The 24,596-nt window shown below is 42.3% G+C and overlaps 1 pseudogene; it reads left to right on the plus strand.

Moving 5' to 3' along the window:
- The first annotated feature begins 2,274 nt into the window (after positions 1–2,274).
- LOC105488022 (E3 ubiquitin-protein ligase CCNB1IP1-like) overlaps positions 2,275–24,596 on the plus strand; it is a 71,935-nt pseudogene continuing 49,613 nt past the window's right edge.

Here is a 24,596-nt window from a genome sequence, read left to right on the forward strand (position 1 = left end):
CTGTAGGCAGGTCGCCCCTGCCGTCTCAATATTTTGTAATCTTGTGGCGCCACTCTCTGGCCGCGTGGCTTCTCCTTACTTGTCTGGTCTTTGTTTTTGTTACTTTCGTTTTGTCCTTGTTATACGTGGACGAAATAGGACAAACGTTGACGACTCCTTTGTCTCTGACCATGACTCACTTCCCTGACGTCCGGGCTCGAGCCCACCACCTCTCTGTAGAAGTCCGTAAAGGACAATGGAAAACATTCTGCTCGTCCGAATGGCCAACCCTCCATGGAGAGTGGCCCCGGGACGGAACATTTAACCTCTCAATTATCTTGCAGATTAAAGCAAAAGTGATGGATCCTGGGCCACTCGGACACCCAGACCAGGTGGGCTACATAATTACTTGGGAGGATCTGGTCCGAAGTCCTCCCTCTTAGGTGAAACCCTTCCTCCATTCCCCTTCCCCATCCCAATCTACCCTCCTTGCCTTAGAAGCCCTGAAGAATCGGAATCCAGACCCGCATAAGCCAGTCCTCCCAGATGAACCCCAGAGGGATCTCCTCCTTCTTGACCCCCTGCCTCCTCCACCTCAAAACCCCCTTCTGAGACCTCCACCTTACACTTCACCCTTGCCCCCTCTTGTCCCCAGCTCTTTCCTCTACCGCCTCGGCCCCTACCCTTTCTCCAACTTCTCCCTCGGCCCCTCCCTCCACCCCGTCTCCTTCTCCAGCCCCGCCCAAACTCACCCCTCGGACACCGCCACTGACACCTCCTCGTCTCCGCTTGTGGCGGACTGAGGACCCAGATGGCCCTTCCACTTGGCAATCCTCCCTTTTTCCCCTCTGTACCGTCAATCGCACGGTCCAGTACTGGCCCTTCTCTGCCTCTGACCTCTACAACTGGAAAACCCATAACCCTTCCTTTTCCCAAGACCCCCAGGCCCTAACCTCGTTGATAGAATCCATTCTCCTCACTCACCAGCCCACTTAGGATGATTGCCAGCACCTTTTGCAGGTCCTCCTAACCACTGAAGAAAGGCAGCGAGTCCTCCTGGAGGCCCGGAAAAATGTGCCAGGACCAGGAGGCCTCCCAACCCAACTTCCCAATAAAATAGACGAGGGATTTCCCCTCACATGCCCGGACTGGGACTATGAAATGGCACCAGGTAAGAAGAGTCTCCGAATCTATCGCCAGGCTCTGTTGGCAGGTCTCAAAAGGGCAGGAAAACGCCCCACAAATTTGGCCAAGGTAAGGACCATAACTCAGGAAAAGGACGAAAGCCCGGCAGCCTTCATAGAAAGGCTTCTGGAAAGGTTCCGAATGTATACCCCATTCGATCCAGAGGCCCTAGAACTTAAGGCTACCGTAGCTATGACATTCATAGACCAAGCTGCATTAGATATCAAAGGAAAACTCCAAAGGCTAGATAGGATCCAAACCTATAGATTACAGGAATTGGTTAAGGAGGCAGAAAAAGTGTATAATAAGAGGGAAACCCCTGAGAAAAAGGAAGCCAGGTTAGCGAAGGAACAGATGGAGCGAGAGGATCGTAAGGACCGAGTGAGGAATAAGCATTTAACAAAAATCCTGGCGGCAGTTGTGAAAAAAAAAGGACCAAGGAGAGAAGGAGAGAAGCGGAGGCGGCCAAAAGCAGAAAAAGACCAGTGTGCCTACTGCAAAGAACGGGGACATTGGATCAAAGATTGCCCCAAGCGTCCTAAAGACCAAAAGAAACCTGCCGCTGTCCTCACCCTAGGTGAAGATAGCGAATAGAGGTGTCAAGGCTCTGGAGCCCCCCCCGAGCCCCGGCTAACTCTCTCTGTAGGGGGGCACCCCACCACCTTCTTAGTGGACACAGGGGCCCAACATTCAGTTTTGACAAAGGCAGACAGGACCCTGTCTTCCCGCACATCCTAGGTCCAGGGGGCAACAGGGGGAAAATTGCACAAGTGGACTAACCACCGGACAGTTAATCTTGGACGAGGAATGGTGACACATTCCTTCTTGGTAGTATCTGAATGCCCGTACCCCCTCCTAGGGCGAGATCTTCTGACCAAGCTCAGAGCCCAAATCCATTTCTCCGAGACAGGGGCCCAAGTATTAGATCGGGATGGTCAGCCCATCCAAATCTTAACTGTGTCTCTGCAAGATGAATATCGGCTTTTCGACGCTCCGGTCATCACTAGCCTCCCCGATGTTTGGTTGCAAGATTTTCCCCAAGCTTAGGCGGAAACGGGAGGACTCAGGCAGGCCAAGTATCAAGCCCCAATCATAATTGATTTAAAGCCCATGGCGGTGCCCGTGTCTATCAAGCAATATCCCGTAAGCCGAGAGGCTCATATAGAAATTCGGCAGCACATTAACAAATTTCTAGAACTCGGAGTGTTGCGACCTTGTCGCTCGCCCTGGAACACTCCTCTTCTGCCAGTAAAAAAGCCTGGTACTCAGGATTACAGGCATGTCCAAGACTTGAGAGAAATTAACAAAAGAACCATGGACATCCATCCCACGGTCCCCAATCCTTACAACTTACTCAGCATCTTAAACCCAGGCTATAACTGGTATACAGTATTAGATTTAAAAGATACTTTCTTCTGTTTACCTCTGGCCCCCCAAAGCCAAGAACTCTTTGCCTTTAAGTGGAAGAATCCTGAGAAAGGAATTTCAGGCCAATTGACCTGGACCCGGCTTCCCCAAGGATTCAAGAACTCTCCCACTCTCTTCGATGAGGCTCTTCATTGAGACCTGACCGACTTCCGGACCCAAAATCCAGAAGTGACCCTACTCCAGTATGTAGATAACCTCCTCTTGGCTGCTCCTACAAAAGAAACCTGTATACAAGGTACCAGGCATCTACTCCAGGCACTGGGTGAAAAAGAATACCAGGCATCCGCCAAGAAGGCACAGCTCTGTCAGACCAAGGTAACATATCTGAGGTATATCCTGAGTAAAGGAAAAAGGTGGCTCACCCCTGGGTGCATAGAGACAGTGGCTCACCTTCCACCACCACGAAATCCCAGGGAGGTACGTGAATTCTTAGGAACTGCTAAGTTCTGTCGCTTGTAGATACCCGGTTTTGCTGAACTGGCCGCCCCCCTTTATGCACTCACCAAGGAGAGCACCCCTTTCACCTGGCGGGCAGAGCATCAATTGGCTTTTGAGGCACTAAAAAAGGCCCTCTTGTCTGCTCCAGCCCTTAGGTTACCAGACACCTCAAAGCCCTTTACCCTCTTCCTAGATGAGAGGCAAGGGATTGCCAAAAGAGTCCTGATCCAAAAATTAAGGCCTTGGAAAAGACCGGTAGCGTACCTGTCTAAAAAGCTAGACCCTGTGGCGGCCGGCTAGCCCCCGTGTCTTCGCATCATGGCAGCCACCGCTATGCTGGTCAAGGACTCTGCTAAGTTAACCCTTGGGCAGCCACTAACTGTTATTACCCCACATGCCCTAGAGGCCATAGTGCGGCAGCCCCCGGACCGGTAGATAACCAACGCACGCCTAACTCACTACCAGGCCCTCCTACTGGATGCGGACCACGTCCAGTTTGGCCCTCCGGTCACCTTAAACCCTGCCACGCTGCTGCCGGTACCAGAAGACCAACTAAGCCCACACGATTGTCGGCAAATACTGGCTAAGACCCATGGAACGCGAGAAGACCTTAAAGACCAAGAACTTCCAGACGCGGATCACACTTGGTACACAGACGGCAGCAGTTACTTTGACTCAGGTACCCGGAGGGCGAGAGCAGCGGTAGTAGATGGCCACAACACCATTTAGGCACAATCACTACCTCCTGGCACGTCTGCGCAGAAGGCTGAGTTAATAGCACTAACCAAGGCCCTAGAGCTGTCCATGGAAAAGAAAGCTAACATTTATACTGATAGCCGGTATGCCTTTGCAACGGCTCATACTCATAGAGGTATTTATAAAAAAAGAGGTCTCCTAACCTCAGAAGGAAAAGAAATCAAGAACAAAACTAAAATAATTGCCTTATTAAAAGCCCTTTTTCTTCCTCAAGAAGTGGCTATAATTCACTGCCCCGGGCATCAGAAAGGACAGGATCCAGTCGCAGTAAGAAACAGACAGGCTGACCAAGTGGCCAGGCAAGCCGCCATAGCGGAAGTACTGACCCTAGCCACAGAACCTGACGAAACCAGCCACATAACTATTAAACCCCAGAAGACCAGGAAGAAGCAAAAGCCATAAGGGCTATAGAAAACAAAGACACTAAAAACTGGGAAAAAGGAGGAAAAATAGTCCTTCCCCAAAAGGAGGCCCTGGCAATGATCCAGCAGATGCATGCCTGGACACACTTGAGTAATTGAAAGCTAAAATTACTGATTGAAAAAACTGACTTTCTAATCCCAAAGGCAAGTACTCTCGTAGAACAAGTGACATCTGCCTGTAAGGTCTGTCAACAGGTAAACGCTAGGGCTACCCGAGTGCCAGGAGGGAAACGAACTCGTGGTAACCGCCCAGGAGTCTATTAGGAAATAGACTTCACTGAAGTAAAACCTCACTATGCTGGATATAAGTACTTACTGGTGTTTGTAGATACCTTTTCAGGATAGGTAGAAGCCTACCCCACCCGGCAAGAAATGGCACACATAGTAGCCAAGAAAATTCTGGAAAAAATCTTTCCTAGATTCGGACATCCCAAGGTAATTAGGTCAGATAACGGGCCGGCCTTCGTTTCTCAGGTAAGTCAAGGGCTCGCCAGGATATTAAGGATTAATTGGAAATTACATTGTGCCTATAGACCCCAGAGCTCAGGACAGGTAAAAAGAATAAATAGAACAATAAAAGAGACCCTTACTAAATTGACCTTAGAGACTGGTTTAAAAGATTGGAGACGCCTCCTGTCCTTAGCTCTGTTAAAGGCCCGAAATACGCCTAACCGTTTTAGGCTCACTCCATATGAAATCCTCTACGGAGGACCTCCCCCTTTGTCAACCTTACTTAACTCCTTCTCCCCCTCCGATCCAAAGACTGACCTACAGGCCCGGCTAAAAAGACTCCAAGCAGTACAGGCCCAAATCTGGGCCCCCTTGGCAGAACTGTACCAACCAGGACATCCACAGACCAGTCACCCCTTCCAGGTAGGAGACTCTGTCTACGTTAGATGGCACCGCACTCAAGGACTAGAGACTCGATGGAAAGGACCCTTACATTGTTCTCCTGACCACGCCCACAGCCATAAAGATTGATGGAATCTCCACTTAGATCCACGCATCCCACGCCAAGGTCGCTCCAGGGACGCCCGGACCAACACCACCTGAGACATGGAGACTCCGACGCTCCAAGGACCCGCTCAAGATAAGACTCTCTCGTATCTAGCCCCTTGCTTATTACTAGCCCTCCTTCCCTGCGTCGCTGGCAGTAATAACCCCCACCGGCCATATAACCTGACCTGGCAGGTAACTGATTTTAGTACTCATGAGGTCTTAGGTAAAACCTCAAAAATTGCTCCTATGAGGACTTAGTTCCCTGACCTCTATTTCAACCTAGACAAAATAGCAAGAATAGATGACATGGAAAGGGGAGAATGGAAAAAACAGGCTAGAAAGGTGTCCGTAAGCCAGAACGGGTTCTATGCCTGTCCCGGATTCAGGACAGGAGAAATGAGAAAAACTTGTAGAAAAATAAATGCCCTGTTTTGCTCTAGTTGGTCCTGTATAACTACTAATGATGAAAAATAAAAATAGGCCACGAAACCCTGGTACATAACCATGTCCTTTGTCCAGCGCTGCACCAGAACCCGATATTCAAAAACTTGCAATCTGGTCCGCATCAAGTTTGAAGATGCAGCAAAATCTGATAACCGTTAGATATCCAGGTTAACATAAGGCCTATATTTATACCAAAAGCCACTGTATGGAATCCCTATCCAAATCAAATTAATAGTCAACCCTATCACAGCCCCTGTCACAGTAGGACCAAACCAAGTTTTATCAGAAACAAGGAAGCCCCTGGTTCCTGCACCGAGAGAGCCCCAACCAAGAGCTCCTAAAAGCACTTCCCCGCCCTTAATCTCCACCTCCTCTAAATACACACCCTCAGCCCAAAACGTCACCCGCAGGCCCCTTGACCTAGAAATAGGTGACAGGCTCCTAAATCTCATAAAAGTCTCCTGTTTCGCTTTAAACCAGACAAAGCCAGAATTTACCTCCTCTTGCTGGCTATGTCTGGCAACAGGCCCCCCTTACTATGAAGGCATCGCCTCCACTAATAATTTCACTAACTCCGCCAATCCTACTGGATGCGCGTAGGAACAACAAAGAAAACTAACCCTGGCTGAGGTTTCTAGGTCAGGAACCTGCATAGGCCAAGTGCCCCCTAGTCATCAGCATCTTTGTAATGTAACCTTGACAGTACCCAGCTCCAATCACTATTTGGTCCCCTCCGAGACGGACTGGTGGGCTTGCAACACTGGGCTCACCCCCTGTGTATCCACAGCCGTTTTTAGCAGCGGCACCCACTATTGCGTATTAGTACCAGTTGTTCCCCGAGTATACTATCACTCTGGAGACTCCTTTGATCTCCGGTATGAGCAAAAAACTCATACTAGACCAAAGAGAGAACCTATCTCCCTCACCCTCGCCGTCATGTTAGAAATTAAGGTAGCGGCTGGAGTTAGGACCGGGACAGCAGCCCTAGTGCATAGTAACCATCATCTGCAACAACTTAGAGTAGCCATAGATGAAGACCTTAGAGCCATAGAACAATCTATCACAAAACTTGAAGAGTCCTTGACTTCTCTGTCTGAAGTTGTATTACAAAACCGACAAGGACTAGAAATTGTCTTTCTGAAAAAGGGCGGGCTCTGTGCAGCCCTGAAAGAGCAATGTTGTTTTTATGCAGATCATTCAGGAGTAGTTAAAGATTCTATGGCAAAACTAAGAGAAAGATTAGACAAGACAAAAAAAGAGAGAGAATCTCAGCAAAGTTGGTTTGAAAATTAGTACAACCGATCCCCTTGGTTTAGCACCCTAATCTCCACCATCTTAGGACCCCTCATCCTGCTCACACTCATCTTGACTTTCGGGCCGTACATACTTAACCGTTTACTCGCCCTTATTAAAAATAAATTAAACATAGTACATGCTATGGTTCTGACCCAACAATACCAGACCCTCAAGACTGAAGAAGAGGCTCAAGATTGAGCCTCTAACACAAAAAGAGGAGGGAATGAAACTAGGCCTCATAATTCCTAAGCCTCATAAAATTTAGAAAGCTTGGCCATCATGAAACTTAAACCCTAGATGGCCACGGATAGCCCCCCGATGTTCCCAGAACCCAAACAGAAAGACAATTCCGGGAAATAGCCTCATGAGGTCCCACCCTGATAGCCTCATGAGGTCCCACCCTGATAACCTCATGGGGTCCCACCCTGACTCAATGTCCCCGATGTTCCCGGAATCAGCAATTCCAGGAAAGAACCTCCTAAGGTCCCGCCCCAACCAATCAGAACAAGATACCTTGCTCAGGCCATAGACAGACCCAATTACCACGTGCCTAAAGCTTTGTTTGAATTTCGCGCCCTAAGCTGTGTTTGAACTTGTGTTTGCCTATATAAACAACCTGTAACAGGCACTCGGGGTCCCAGGGCCAACTTAGAGCTTAGGACCCTAGCGCGCTAGTAATAAATAACTCTCTGCTGTGAATCTCGTGTCGGTGATCCTTCGCGGCGACCCCTGCCCAGGAGGGAATCGACAGTTCGGTTCCAACACAGTGAGCAATAATCATCTGAAGGTACAAAATGCACTAGTAATACTAAGTACACAGAAAAAAACCCCAGAACATTATAACACTGTAACTGTAGTGTGTAAACTACTCTTATCCTAAATGAAAGACTAAATAAAGAAGCGAGCAAAAATAATAGCTACAACTTTTCAAGACATAGCAAAATAAAGTATAAATAGAAAAAAAAATTTAAAAATACATCAACAAAGTTAAGGTAGCTTTTATTAGTTTTCTTTTTGCTTGTTTATTTGTTTAAGAAAACAATGTTAAATTGTTTTCAGGTTAAAATAATGAGTTACAAGATAGTATTTGCAAGTCTCATGGTAACCACTAACAAAAAATGAACATACCATGGATACACAAAAAGTCAAAAGCCAGAAACAAAAACATATCCCAATAAAAAAATCACATTTACTAAAGAAAGACAAGATGAAATGAAATAAGAAAGTGAAGAACACAAAACAACCAGAAAACAAATAATAACCTGGCAGGAGTAAGTCCTTACTTACCAATAACATTGAATGTAAATGGACTAAACTCTTCAAACAAAAGACTAGCTGAGTGGTTAATAAAACAAGACCCACTGATTTGTTTTTTATAAGAAACACATTTCTCCCATAAAGACACAAATATAAATAAAATAAAGGGCTGAAAAAGATATTTTATGACAATGAAAACAACAACAACAAAACAGGAGCTGCTATATTTAGACAAAAAAAAATTCAAGACAAAACCTATAAGAAAAGATAAAGAAGGTCACTATATAATAATAAAGGGGTTAACTCAGCAAGAGTAAAAAATAATTTTAAAAACATATATATATGTATGCACCCAACACTACAGCACCCAGATATATAAAGCAAATGTTAAAATGTTAATAGGAATAGTAGAAATAGAAATGTAAGACCCAATACAATAATAGCTGGAGACTTCAGTAACCCCACTTTCAACATTGGGCAGATATTCCAGACAAAAAATCAACAGAGAAACATCAGATTTAATCTTCACTACAGACCAAATAGATTTAATAGATATTTACAGAACATTTTATCAAAAAGCTGCAAAATACATATTCTTTTTCTCAGCACATGGATCACTCTCAAGGATAGACCACATATTAGGTCAGATAACAAATCTTAAAACATTCAAATAAAGGCAGTGGCTGGCAAGATGGCCAAATAGGAACAGCTCCGGTCTGCAGCTCCCAGCAAGATCAGTGCAGAAGGCGGGTGATTTCTGCATTTCCAACTAAGGCACCTGGCTTATCTCATTGGGACTGGTTAGACAGTGGGTGCAGCCCATGGAGGTTGACCCAAAGCAGGGTGGGGCATCACCTCACCTGGGAAGAACAAGGGGTCAGGGAACTCCCTCCTCTAGCCAAGGGAAGCCACGAGGGACAGTGCCCTGAGAAATGGTGCACTTCGGCCCAGATACTATGCTTTTCCCACAGTCTTCGCAACCTGCAGACCAGCAGATTCCCTTGGGTGCCTATGCCACCAGGGTCCTGGGTTTCAAGCACAAACCTGGCAGCCATTTGGGCAGACACTGGACTAACTGCAGGAGTTTTTTCCATACCCCAGTGGCACCCGGAATGCCAGTGAGACAGAGCCATTCACTCCCCTGGAAAGGGGGCTGAAGCCAGGTAGCCAAGTGGTCTAGTTCAGTGGTTTCCATCCCTACAAAGCTCAGCAAGCTAAGATCCACTGGCTTGAAATTCTCGCTGCCACCACAGCAGTCTGAAGTTGACCTGGGATGCTTGAGCTTGGTGAGGGGAGAGGCATCCACTATTACTGAGGCTTGAGTAGGCAATTTTCCCCTCACAGTTTAACAGAGCTGCAGGGAAGTTTGAACTAGGCAGAGCCCACCAGAGCTCTGCAAAGCCACTGTAGCCAGACTGCCACTCTAGATTCCTCCTCTCTGGGCAGGGCATCTCTGAAAGAAGGGCAGCAGCCCCAATCAGGGGCTTATAGATAAAACCCCCATCTCCCTGGGACAGAGCATCTGGGGGAATGAGCAACTGTGGGCGCAGCTTCAGCAGACTTAAACTTCCCTGCCTGTTGGCTCTGAAGAGAGCAGTGTATCTCCCAGCACAGTGTTCATTCTCTGCCAAGGGACAGACTGCCTCCTCAAGTGATTCCCTGACCCCCATGCCTCCTGACTGGGAGACACCTCCCAGCAGGGTTCGACAGACACCTCATATATGAAAACGCTAGCTGGCATCTGGCAGGTGCCCCTCTGGGATGAAGGTTCCAGAGGAAGAAACAGGCAGAAATCTTTACTATTCTGTAGCCTCCACTGGTGATACCTAGGCAAACAGAGTCTGAAGTGGACCTCCAGCAAACTCCAGAAGACCTGCAGCAGAGGGGCCTGACTGTTAGAAGGAAAACTAACAAACAGAACGGAATAGCATCAACATCAGCACAAAGGACATCCACACAGAAACTCCATCTGAAGGTCACCAACATCAAAGATCAAAGGTAGATAAATCCATGAAGATGAGGAAAAACCAGCATAAAAAGGCTGAAAATTCCAAAAACAAGGATGCCTCTTCTCCTCCAAAGGATCACAACTCTTCGTCAGCAAGGAAACAAAACTGGACAGAGAATGAGTTTGACAAATTGACAGAAGTAGACTTCAGAAGATGGGTAATAACAAACTCCTCTGAGTGAACAGAGCATATTCTAACCCAATGCAAGGAAGTTAAGGACCTTGATGAAAGGTTAGAGGAATTGCTAACTAGAATAACCAGTTTAGAGAAGAACACAAATGACCTAATGGAGCTGAAAAACACAGCACGAGAACTTCATGAAGCATACACAAGTATCAATAGCCAAATTGATCAAGCAGAAGAGAGGATAACAGAGATTGAAGACCAACTTCGTGAAATAAAGCATGAAGACAAGATTAGAAAAAAGAATGAAAAGCAATGAACAAAGTCTTCAAGAAATACAGGACTATGTGAAAACAACACACTTACATTTGATTGGTGTACCTGAAAGTGACAGGGAGAATGGAACCTATTTGGAAAACACTCTTCAAGATATTATCCAGGAGAACTTCCCCAACCTAGAAAGACAGGCCAACATTCAAATTCAGGAAATGCAGAGAACACAGAAGAGCAACCCCAAGACACATAATCATCAGATTCTTCAAGGTTGAAATGAAAGAAAAAATGTTAAGGACAGCTGAAGACAAACATCAGGTTACCCACAAAGGCAAGCCCATTAGACTAGCAGCAGAGCTCTCTGCAGAAACCCTACAAGACAGAAGAGAGAGGGGACAAGAATCAACATTCTTAAAGAAAAGATTTTTCAACCTAGAATTTAATATCCAGCAAAACTAAGCTTCATAAGTGAAGGAGAAATAATATATTTTGCAGACAAGCAAATGCTGAGAGATTTTGTCATGACCAGGCCTGCCTTACAAGAGCTCCTGAAGTAAGCACTAAATTTGGAAAGAGAAAAACCAGTACCAGCCACTGCAGAAACATACCAAACTGTAAACACCATTGACACTATGAAGAAACTGTATCAACTAATGGGCAAAATAACCAGCTAGCATCATAATGACAGGATCAAATTGACACATAGGAATATTAACCTTAAATGTAAATGACTAAGTGCCCCAATTAAAAGATACAGACTGGCAAATTGGATTAAGAGTCAAGACCCACTGGTGTGCTGTATTCAGGAGACCCATTTCATGTGCAAAGACACACATAAGCTCAAAATAAAGGGATGGAAAAAGATTTACCAAGCAAATGGAAAGAAAAAATAAAAAATGCAGGAGTTGCAATATAGACTCTGATAAAACAGACTTTGAACCAACAAAGATAAAAAAAAGACAAAGAAGAGCATTACACAATGGTAAAGAGATGAATGCAAGTGGAAGAGTTAGTTATCCCAAATATCTATGCACCCAATACAGGAGCACTCAGATTCATAAAGCAAGTTCTTACAGACCTACAGAGAGACTTAGATTTCCACACAATAATAGTGGTAGGTTTTAACACCACACTGTCAATATTGGACAGATCAATGAGACAGAAAATTAACAAGGATACTCAGGACTTGAACTCAGCTCTGGACCAAGCGGACCTAATAGACATCTACAGAACTCTCCACCCCAAATCAACAGAATATACATTCTCCTCAGCACCACATTGCACTTATTCTAAAATTGACTACATAATTGGAAGTAAAACACTCCTCAGCAAATACAAAAGAACAGAAATCATAAAAAAAACTACCTCTCAGATGACAGTTCAAACAAATTAGAACTCAGAACTAAGAAACTCACTCAAAATCACACAACTACATGGAAACTGAACAACCTGATCCTGAATGACTACTGGGTAAATAATAAAATTAAGGCAGAAATAAATAAGTTATTTGAAACCTATTAGAACAAAGACACAACATACCAGTATCCCTGGAACACAGCTAAAGCAGTTTTCATAGGGAAATTTATAGCACTAAATGCCCACAGGAGAAAGCAGGACAGATCCAAAATTGACACCCTAACATCAGAATTAATAGAACTAGAGAAGCAAGAGCAAACAAATTCAAAAGCTAGTAGAAGACAAGAAATAACTAAGATCAGAGCAGGACTGAAGGAGATCAAGACATGAAAAGCCCTTCAAAAAATCAATGAATCCAGGAGCTGGTTTTGTGAAAAGATTAACCAAATGGATAGACTGCTAGCCAGAGTAATAAAAAAGAACATTGAAAAGAATCAAATAGACACAATAAAAAATGATAAAGAAGATATCACCACTGATCTCACAGAAATACAAACTACCATCAGAGAATACTATAAATACCTCTACACAAACAAACTAGAAACTCCACAAGAAATTGATAAATTCCTGGACACATACATCCACCCAAAACTAAACCAGAAAGAAGTCAAATCCCTGAATAGACCAATGACAAGCTCTGAAAATGAGGCAGTAGTTAATAGCCTAGCAACCAATAAAGGTCCAGGAACAGACAGATTCACAGCTGAATTCTACCAGAGGTATAAAGAGGAGCTGGTACCATTCTTTATGAAAATATTCCAAACAATAGAAAAAGAGGGACTCCTCCTTAACTCATTTTATGAGGCCAGCATAATCCTGATTCCAAAACCTGGCAGAGACACATCAACAACAAAAAAGAAAATCTCAGGACAATATCCCTGATGAACATCGATGCAAAAATCTTCAATAAAATACTGGAAAACTGAATCCAGCAGCACATCAAGAAGCTTATCCACCATGATCAAGTCAGCTTAATCCCTGGGATGCAAGGCTGATTCAACATACAGAAATCAATAAACGTAATTCATCACATAAACAAAACTATTGACAAAAAACCACATGGTTCAATAGATGCAGAAAAGGCCTTCGATAAAATTCACAACCCCTTCATGCTAAAAACTTATTAAACGTGGTATTGATGAAACATATCTCAAAATACTAAGAGCTATTTATGAGAAACCCACAGCCAACATCATACTGAATGGGCAAAAGCTGGAAGCATTCCCTTTGAAAACCAACACAGGACAAGAATGCTCTCTCTCACCACTCTTATTCAATAAATATTGGAAGTTCTGGCCAGGGCAATCAGGTAAGAGAAAGAAATAAATGGTATTCATATAGGAAGAGAGAAAGTCAAATTGTTTCTGTTTGCAGATGCCATGATTGTATATTTAGAAAACCTATTTTCTCAGCCCCAAATCCCCTTAAACTGATAAGCAACTTCAGCAAAGTCTCAGGATACAAAATCAATGTGCAAAAATCATAAGCATTCCTATACAACAATAATAGACAAACAGAGAGCCAAATCATGAGTGAACTCCCATTCACGATTGCTACAAAAAGAATAAAATACCTAGGAATCTAACTTATAAGGGATGTGAAGGACCTCTTCAATGAGAACTATATACCAATGCTCAAGGAAATAAGACAGGACACAAACAAATGGAAAAACATTCCATGCTCATGGATAGGAAGAATCAGTATCATGAAAATACTGCCCAAAGTAATTCATAGATTCAATGCTATTCCCATCAAGCTACCATTGACTTTCCCCATAGAATTAGGAAAACCTACTTTAAATTTCATACTGAACCAAAAAATAGCCTGTATAACCAAGACAATCCTAAGTAAAAAGAACAAAGGAACAAAACTGGAAACATCACACTATCTGACTTCAAACTATACTACAAGGCTACAATAACCAAAGCAGCATGGTACTGGTACCAAAACAAATATATAGACCAATGGAACAGAACAGAGACCTCAGAAATAATGCCACACTTCTACAACCATCTGCTCTTTGGCAAACCTGACAAAAACAAGCAATGGGGATAGGATTCCCTATTTAATAAATGGTGTTGGGAAAACCGGCTAGCCATATGCAGAAGACTGAAACTAGACCCCTTCCTTTCACCTTATATAAAAATCAACTCAAGATGGATTAAAGATTTAAATATAAGACCTAAAACCATAAAAACCCTAAAAGAAAACCGAAGCAATATCATTCAGGACATAGGCATGGACAAAGACTTTATGATTAAAACACCAAAAGCAATGGCAACAAAAGCCAAAATTGACAAATTGGGTCTAATTACACTAAAGAGCTTCTGCAAAGCAAAAGAAACTACTATCAGAGTGAGCAGGCCACCTACAGAATGGGAGCAAATTTTTGCAATCTATCCATCTGACAAAGGGCTAATATCCAGAATCTACAAGGAACTTAAACAAATTTACAAGAAAAAAACAACCCCATCAAAAAGTGGACAAAGGATATGAACAGACACTTCTCAAAGGAAGACATTTATGCGGCCAACAAACATATGAAAAAAAAGCTCATCATCACTGGTCATTCGAGAAATGCAAATCAAAACCACAATGAGATACCATCTCACACCAGTTAGAATGGTGATCCTTAAAAAGTCAGGAAACAACAGATGATGGAGAGGGTGGAGTAATAGGAACACTTTTACACTGTTGGTAGGAGTATAATTTCGTTTAAGCATTGGGAAGACAGTAAGGCGATTCCTCAAGGATCTGGAAACAGAAATACCATTTGGCCCAATAATCTCATTACTGGGTGTATACCCCAAAGATGATAAATCATTCTACTCTTAAGACAAATGCACATGCATGTTTACTGTAGCACTATTCACAATAGCAACGACTTGGAACCAACCCAAGTGCCCATCAATGATACACTGGATAAAGAAAATGTGGCACATATACACCATGGAATACTATGCAGTCATAAAAATAAAAGATGAGTTTATGTCCTTTGCAAGGAGATGGATGAAGCTGGAAACCATCATTCTCAGCAAAGTAACACAGGAACAGAAAACCAAACACTGCATGTTCTCACTCATAAGTGGGAGTTGAACAACAAGAACACATGGACACAGGGAGGGAAATATCACACACTGGGGCCTGTCAGGGCGTGGGGAGCTAGGGAAGGGATAGCATTAAGAGAAATACCTAATATAGATGACGGGTTGATGGGTGCAGCCAACCACCATGGCACATGTATACCTATGTAACAAACCTGGACGTTCTGCACATATATCCCAGAACTTAAAGTATATATAAAAAAACATGCAAAAAAGGTAAAATAATATGAAGCAACTTCTTGGAACACAATGAAATAAAACTAGAAATTAATAACAAGAGGAACTTTTAAAACTCTGCAAACACATGGAAAATAAACCCTATGCTCCCAATTGACCAGTATATTAATGAAGAAATTAAGATTGAAATTTAAAATTTTGGCCGGGCGCGGTGGCTCAAGCCTGTAATCCCAGCACTTTGGGAGGCCGAGACGGGCGGATCACGAGGTCGGGAGATCGAGACCATCCTGGCTAACATGGTGAAACCCCGTCTCTACTAAAAAAATACAAAAAACTAGCCGGGCGAGGTGGCGGGCGCCTGTAGTCCCAGCTACTGGGGAGGCTGAGGCAGGAGAATGGTGGGAACCCGGGAGGTGGAGCTTGCAGTGAGCTGAGATCCGGCCACTGCACTCCAGCCTGGGCGGCAGAGCGAGACTCCGTCTCAAAAAAAAAAAAAAAAAAAAGAAATTTAAAATTTTTGGAAACAAATCATAACGGAAGCACAACATACCAAAATCTATGGGATACAGCAAAAACAGTTCTAAGGAGGATGTTTATAGCTGTGAACTTCATCCAAAATAAGAACATTAAAAAAGAGGAACTGTTGGGGTCCGTGTGTTTCCTAAACAAAGGAATGAACACACAAGACAACACAAGACAAGACAAACATGGCGGCCGCCTCAAATCGTGGGCTCTGCTTTATTTTATACAGTCGTTTGTGGAATGTTACCAAGTCACAAGACACATTGTTGTTTTTCTGACCTTTCCCTGACTTCGTTTGCAAGAGCAGGACTTATGGGGAACGCCCTGCTTCGTTTGCAAGAGCAGGACTTATGGGGAACGCCCTGCTTCGTTTGCAAGAGCAGGACTTATTGGGAACGCCCTGCTTCGTTTGCAAGAGCAGGACTTATCGGGAACACCCTGTTTGCAAGCACGTAGTCCTCTACATTTCCCCTTTCCTTATTTACAAGTTTGAATTTCTTTTAAAACCATCATTACATGTTGGGCTCTGGGATTCGGTGTTTGCCCTTTGGCACCGTCTCCAGCAGACTGTGAAAATGACAAAGGCAAGAACAACAATCAATACATTATTAGAAACAGAGGTCAGCAAAGTTTTTACAGGACTCATAGGGTTCAAAGACGTCAAACTGTGTGCAATACCAGTCATCAAATCTGCACAAGTCAGCAACGGTAACTGATTACAAAATGTTTCAGAAATGTTCTGTGTTAATTCTTGTATTTCTAGGGAAAGATTATTGTGACCAATTAAAAGTCTCTTTATCTCAGTCTAATTATGTACAGTGCTGTTAAAAGGAACAGGAGTAATACAAAATTGGGTAGTGTTCCAATCACATTTCAACAAAACTCGGGTATTCAACACTGTTAGCTGATATCCCAACCAAGAAACCACTTGTTCCAGATTATCTACTCGTTCAGTCAAATGAGCATCTATGTCTCGTTGCTGCTGCCGCAACAAATGTGATTGTTCATGCCATTGTTGCACAAATTCTGCATTTTGTATACTTTGGTGTAGAGCTAATCCAGCAACAGCGGCGGTGGAAGCAATTGCTACAAGTCCTATCACCGCGGTCATGACGATTCCAACCATCCTCCGACTGCGGTGGACAAGATCTTGCATAACCTTGTAAATTTGAGTAACCCCAGCAGATTCACTCCAAGTACGTGTTAAGTTTACAGGTAGCCAGGTTTCTTTTCTGGCTCTTAGTATATATAAATCGGAATGAGACTCATTCCAATTATTATTCCACCAAGTAGTATTTATACAACTTAAGAATGTACAATTGTTTGTACAGTTAACTACCCCTGTATTATTATCCCATTTAAAAATTCCTGTCAACAACAAGTAAGGCTTTCTTACACATGCAATAACATATCTAGAACTATTTCGATGCAAAGATATATGGAAAGGGTTAGCAATATTAGTAAGATTTAAGGACATGTTTCCCACAAAAGTGAACATTGGTTTACCAGCAGCTAGCAACTTCCAAATATGACCTTGTATTTGTGAGGTATTAGCCAAATGTGGCATAGGGGGTGATAGACCACCATCATGCCAAATAATAGTTTCATTGCCATCTGCAGCGATGTTGTGATTACCTATACGCCAACGCAGGTTGACATGGTTGAATTTAGTCTGAAAATCATGTACACTCCAATCTGTAACAAGGTATTTACGACTCTTCCCTTTTACTTTTAACAACAATCGTGGCCCACTACTTCTACATCTAGTCCAGTCTAGTTGGGAAACACCTCCGGACACATCAGGGATAGGGCATAAAGATAATGTACTTGGCAGAGTTTCATCAAGTACTGCAGTATGATTATACTTGAAACTTTGAGCCACAACAATCATAGTAAAGGCAGAGATATGACTATGGTTATAGCGAACAGCCCAAGCCTCATGAGAAAGATGCAGACAATGCGGACTACCCCCAAGACATATAGGTAACCCTTCAACCCCAAATTGATATGAACTATTTACTGTGCCAGTGTCTAATTCAGGATCTTGGTTTAAAAAAGGCGATGGCATCCAAGCAGTATCATTAGTAAATACTGGGACTTCTCTGTCTCCCCAGGCCACACCTTGATATAAGGGTGGAAAAGGAATATAAGCCCAGTATGTAAATTTTCCAGCTGTTACCTGACAATTTACTACGGCCAGCATAGCCAGGAATAAAGTCAGTGGGGTTTTGGGCTGCCCAGCTTGTTGAACAACCCCTTCAGCTTCTTAACTGTTTCAGTTGTCCCCATGTTGGGGGCTCCGCACGTCGAGTTCCGAAGGTGAATGTTCTCTGAGCGCTCAGATTTGGCTCCTGGAATTCCTTTAGGAACTCTTTGGATCAGCTTCTCTTCGCCATGGCACTGTTTCAACCGTCGAGATGGAAACCAATCGTCTCCGGCACCTGTACGGACAAGAGCATAGCCTCGGCCCCATTGTAAAACGTTTCCTTTTAAATATTTCCCTTGTAAAGAAGGATAATACACCCACAGATTTCTGTTTTGTGGCTTTTCTAAAGGCTGTTGAAAATGTTTTACCGCTGCAGACTGCTGTAATTGGCGCCAATGGTTGAGAAAATTTAAAGTAAAAAGGGCTTTCAGAATTTGATGTTTTGGGGAATCTCGCCCATTTCCCCCTTTTTGCTTTAAAAGTTGTAATTTTAAGGTAGCATTGGATCTTTCAATAATTGCTTGACCTTGACTGTTAAATGGAATACCAGTGGAATGATGAGTATGGTATAAAGAGAGGAAGGCAGCCAATTTTCGAGAGCAATAAGCAGGGGCATTATCAGTTTTTAATTCAGTAGGGACTCCCATAACTGCAAAGCAAGTAAGTAAATGAGTAATAACAGAGTCAGCCTTTTTAGAGGGTATGGCGTAGCCCACTGGAAATGTGACCACGTATCAATAGTATGATGAACATATTTTAAATGACCAAAGGAAGGAACATAAGTTACATCCATTTGCCAAATGTGATTTTGTTGAATGCCTCGAGGATTAATACCTGGACTTAAAAAAGGTGCAATAATAGGAGCACAAGATGGGCAGGCTCTGACAATAGCTTGGGCTTGACGGCGTGTTATAGAAAACTATTAGTATGATGTAGTTGGTGCTCATCCTGAGCCCGTTGGACACTGCCAATAAGTAAAGAATCAATCTGACTATTGCCAAAAGATAAAGGTCCTGGCAAAGCTGAATGAGAACGAATATGAGTGATAAAAAGGGGGGCAGTGCGGGAAGTAAGAGTTACAAATAATAAAGAAAATAATTTTTGTAAAGGAGTTTGAGGAAATAATGGTAAAGAAGTCTGAGAAATATATTTCGTTACATATACAGCATATTGGATTACAAGGGGTTTGAGGCCTGTAGAACTATAAGAATGGCAAAAAGTTCTCCTTGTTGTACTGATTTAAATGGATAGTGAGAAATTTTTGAATTGTCTGAAGTCCAGTATCCAGCCTTTCCATCGCTTGAAGCATCAGTAAAAAAGGTGGGACCTTTAGCTGGAGTGTAAGAGATAGGATTATATGGCAGTAAAGAATATTGTTGCAGAAAAGCAAACAATTTATTACTAGGATAATGCTGAGAAAAAGAACCAGTATACTCAGTGCAAGCCACTTGCCAACCCTCATGAGTTTCCAGCAGAGATTCAATGTATTGATTAGATAATCGGGTAATAATTTTTACAGGGTCAGCACCAAGCAACTGACCAGCTCGATGTCGTCCTTTAAAATTAATTCAGCCAATTTATCAATATATGGGTGAATTTTCTTAATGGCTTTATTAGCCAAAAACAGCCACTCCAGAATATTATTATTTTGGTGTAAAACGGCCCTTGGCGAATGGGGAGTATGAAAAAGACACAACGAAAGTGGAAGATTGGGTGCAATATAATCAAGGTGAGCTTCACTAATTCTATTTTCTACAAATGACAATTCTTCTTCTGCTACAGGGGATAAAGTCCCCATAGGTTGAATACAAGTATTTACAGCTTTAAGATCAGTTAATAAGTGCCATTTTCCTTTTTTTTTTTTTTTGACAAGACAAACACAGGGGAATTTCATGCAGAAGTACTTGGTTCAATATGCCCCTCGGCCAATTGTTCCTTAACTAAATTCTTTAAAGCCTTAAGTCTTTCTTTAGATAATGGCCACTGTTCCACCCGAACAGGAGTTGTAGTTTTCCACTTCAATTGTAAAACTTGAGGCTTGTGGACAGTGGCTAAGAGTTTAAAGGATTGTAGCCCATTTTGAACATCATATTTTTGGCAGCTGAAGAAATATGAGGAATGCTTAAAAAGGCACCAAATTGTTGTAAAAGATCATGGCCCTAAAGGTTAATATTAATGGGAACAATATAAAAGAACACTTTTCCTTGTTGTCCTTCAGGTCCTACACAGCTCAGGGGCTCGACATTTTGGTAGACTATAGAAGCAGTACCTAGGCCGGATAGAGTAACCGATACTTGTTTCTTTTTCCAATGATCAGGCCATTGAGCCAAACATTATTATATACATCCGCTCCTGTGTCAACTAACCCCTCAAAAAGTATTCCATTAATTTGCAATGAACATAAAGATTTTTGATCAGAAACTAAAGTTTCTCAGAAAACAGTTTTCCCAGTACTACCGAAACCTCCTTGACGAGACACATCTCTAGATAAGAAAGGAAAAAAAGGCAATAAAAGCAATTATGCAATACATTTCCCTGCCTCTAGGTGCATAAGTTGTGAGACTTGTACCATAATAAGGATTTTATCAGTAAAATCAGGATCAATAATTCCTGGGACCACCATTAACCCCCGCATAGCGTTGCTGCTTTAACCTAGTAAAAGTCCTACATGTCCCTTTGGCAAAGGACCACACACTCCGGTAGCCAGCTTATATATTCCTCTATTAGGAGATAAAGTATAAGGTTGGACAATAGCTAGGTCAGCAGCGGCGCTCTGCTTAGTGGCAGCATAAAGCTGAGAAACTAGCGTGGGGTAAGATGTCTTTAAGGAGGACTCGAGGTCATTCCTTGATGTTGTAAGCCACTGCTTACTGGGTACTGGGGTAGGCCTGCATTGTAGTTGTTGGGGCCCCAAGCCTGCGGGCCCCGGCTCCTGTTTCCCGAGAGGGGTGACAGTACATTCCCACTTTTATCAGTTTTTGAACGGCATTCATTGGTCCAATGTCGACCCTTGCCACATCGTTTACACATATCAGATGGTAACCTTTTTTCTTTTAGAGAAGAAGAGCCTAATTTTTTCCGGCATTCCTTTTTAAAATGACCGGTTTCCCACATTGATAGCATATACCTTGTTTAGAATTGCCTTTTAAAGCCTTAGAAAGTGCCCCAGCAAACAATTGAGCATTGTAAATAGCTCCTCCAACACCTGCACAAGCCTGAATGTATTCAGCTAAATCAGCTCCACTAGCTTTTAGAGAACGCAGCAATTTTTGGCACTCAGGATTAGCACTCTCAAAAGCCAGAGTATCCAAAAGAATTTTAGCAGCAAGGCCTGAACCTACAGTCTTTAATACAGCATCTTGAAGATGGGCTACAAAATTTGGATACGGCTCAGTGGCTCCTTGTAGGATCTTTACAAAAGATAAAGAAGTTTTACCCACTATTCCAACCTTAGTCCACGCTTTTATAAACAAGGCTTTAATCTGAGTGAGAGCAATATCATCTAGGCCTGCCTGAGCATTAAGAGTGGCGTATTGTCCGGAACCCGTAAGCTGCTCTTCAGTAGCCCTGGGGGATTTCGCGTAGCATTTTTTTTAGTTTGTACTTTTGCTTCCTCCCACCACCAACTTTTTAATTGAAGCCATTGTGAACGATCAAGGACAGCCTGTCCCAACATTTCTCAGTCAATAGGGATCGTCATATGTTCTGAAGAGAAGGAATCGAGAAGGCCAAGGACAAACGGTGATTGAGGTCCATAATTAGAAATTGTAGCTTTCATTTCTTTCAAAAATTTAAATTGTAGGGCTGTAAAAGTCACATTCTGGCCACTGTTTGGGAACTGAGCATTGGGGCCAAAAGCAGCCCGTGTAATTGGGAATAAATCTAATTCCTCGAAATCACCCTTTTCCTTCGATTCCTTCTTTTCTCCTACAGGAGGAAGAGGCACAGAGAAAACCTGACCTGACATAGGCAAAGAGGTTGGAGGTGGAGGCAAAGGGAAATCCTTTTAGCAGAAGGGAAGGTAACAGGGAAGGCTCATGGCGGAGAGATAGGAGAAACAGGAGCAGCGGTATCTTGCAATTTTAACAACTGTTGTAACATCTCTAAAATGTGCTGCAAATCAGAATTTCCTTCAGATGAAGGAGGCATTAGCTCTTTTTCCAATTCCTTGTCCTCAACAACTGGGGCATAAACATGTTCCTCTCTAAGATTATTTTTCTCTAAAGCTTCAGATGCCTCACCTCCTGTGGCAGTATCGCCATGCTCTGAGTCAGTTTCAAGTAACTCTAATGCCTGAGTAATGGAACTACACACAAAGTCCACAAAGTCATAGGCATCATTTGCCCTCGCTGATGAGCTCGACGCAGTACTTTAACCACTTGTAACCATTCCTTTCGATTTAACTGCACTTTGGTTTGATATTGAAACCAATAACAATGTTGTTCAACATGGGCAAACAATCACTTCAAAGTCTTATGCTCCTTAACTAACTTTTACTCCTATAGACATCAACAGTCCCTGCAGTAACCACAAATATTCAGAGGCCAGAGAGGTGGAATTCCCCATAATTTTCTCATGGGTCCCCCTTTCTTTATTTACCTGCCCGGAGTGTTCCCCCTCCGGTTCCTTGCTCTTGTGGAGCCACGGACCCTGCTCACTGTGCCAGATGTTGGGGTCCGCGTGTTTCCTAAACAAAGGAATGAACACACAAGACAACACAAGACAAGACAAACATGGCGGCCGCCTCGAATCGTGGGCTCTGCTTTATTTTATACAGTCGTTTGTGGAATGTTACCAAGTCACAAGACACATTGTTGTTTTTCTGACCTTTCCCTGACTTCGTTTGCGAGAGCAGGACTTATGGGGAACGCCCTGCTTCGTTTGCAAGAGCAGGACTTATGGGGAACGCCCTGCTTCGTTTGCAAGAGCAGGACTTATTGGGAACGCCCTGCTTCGTTTGCAAGAGCAGGACTTATCGGGAACACCCTGTTTGCAAGCACGTAGTCCTCTACAGGGAACAACTAAAAATAAACAATCTAATGATGCATATTAAAGAAAATCAAAACCAAACAGAACCAAAAATTAGAAGAAAACAAATCATAAAGATAATAGCAAAATAAATAAAATGTAAATGGAAAAAAAAATAAAAAGACCAATGAACCAAAACGTTTGCTTTCTGGAAGTTAAACAAAATTCACAAACCTTTAGCAGACTAAGAAAATAAGAGAGAAGATCCAAGGAAATGAAATCAGAAATAAAAAAGAGACATTACAACTGACACTGAAACAATTCAAAAGATCATTAGTCGCTACTATGAGCAACTATATGCCGATAAATTGGAAAATCTAGAATACATGAACAAATTCCATGACACATATGATCTGCCAAGAACTGAACAAGGAAAAAATCCAAAACCTGAACAGATCAATAACAAGTAATGATATTGAAGCCATAATAAAACGTCTCCTAGTAAATAAAAGTTCGGGATCTGATGACTTCACTGCTAAATTCTAATAAACATTTGAAGAAGAATTAATAGCAATCCTACTCAAAATATTCAAATAAATAGAAGAGGAGGGAATACTTCAATGCTCACTCTTAGAGGCCGGTATTACCCTGATACTAAAACCAAACAAAGAGGCATCAAAACAAAGAAACAAATGAAATACCTGCAGGGCAATATCTCTGATGAATATTAATGCAAAAATACTCAAAAATACAAACTGAATTTAGCAATACATTAGAAAGATCATTCTTCATGATAAAATAGAATTTACCCATGGGATACAAGTTTGGTTCAACACACTCAAGTTGATGTGATGAATCATATCAACAGTATGAAATGCCATATGATCATTTAACCTAATGCTGAAAAAGCATTTGATAAAATTTAACATCCCTTCATGATAAAAAAAAAAAAAACCTTTAAAAACTAGGTATAGAAGGAACATAACTCAACATAATAAAAGCCATATATGGCAGACCCACAGCTAGTATTACGCTGAATGAAGAAAACTGAAAGCCTTTCCTCCATGATCTAGAACACTACAAGGATATCCACTGTCACCATTGTTATTCAACATACTGGAAGTGCTAGCTAGAGCAATCAGAAAGGAGAAAGATATAAAGGGCTTCCAAATTGGGAAGGAAGCCCTCAAATTATCCTTCCTTGTAGAGGATACAATTTTGTATTTGGAAAAACCTCAAGAGTCCACAAGAAAACTATTAGAACTGATGAACAAATTTAGTAAAACTGTAGGATACAAAATAATGTACAAAAATCAGTAGCATTTTTATATACCAAAGGTGACAGTGTGGAAAAAATAAAACAATAATCCCATCATTTACAATAGCCACACATAAAATCAAATACCTTGGAATTAACTTACCAAAGGGAAACATTTCTATAATGAAATCTATAAAACACTCATGAAAGAAATTAAAGAGAACACCAAAAAAATAAATAAAATACTCCATGTTTATGAATTAGAAAAATTAATATTGTTAAAATATTCATACTACCAAAAGCAGTTTAGAGGTTTAATGAAATCCCTATCAAAAT

Source organism: Macaca nemestrina, assembly GCF_043159975.1.
Source record: "Macaca nemestrina isolate mMacNem1 chromosome X unlocalized genomic scaffold, mMacNem.hap1 SUPER_X_unloc_1, whole genome shotgun sequence".
NCBI classification, from domain to species: Eukaryota; Metazoa; Chordata; class Mammalia; order Primates; family Cercopithecidae; genus Macaca; species Macaca nemestrina.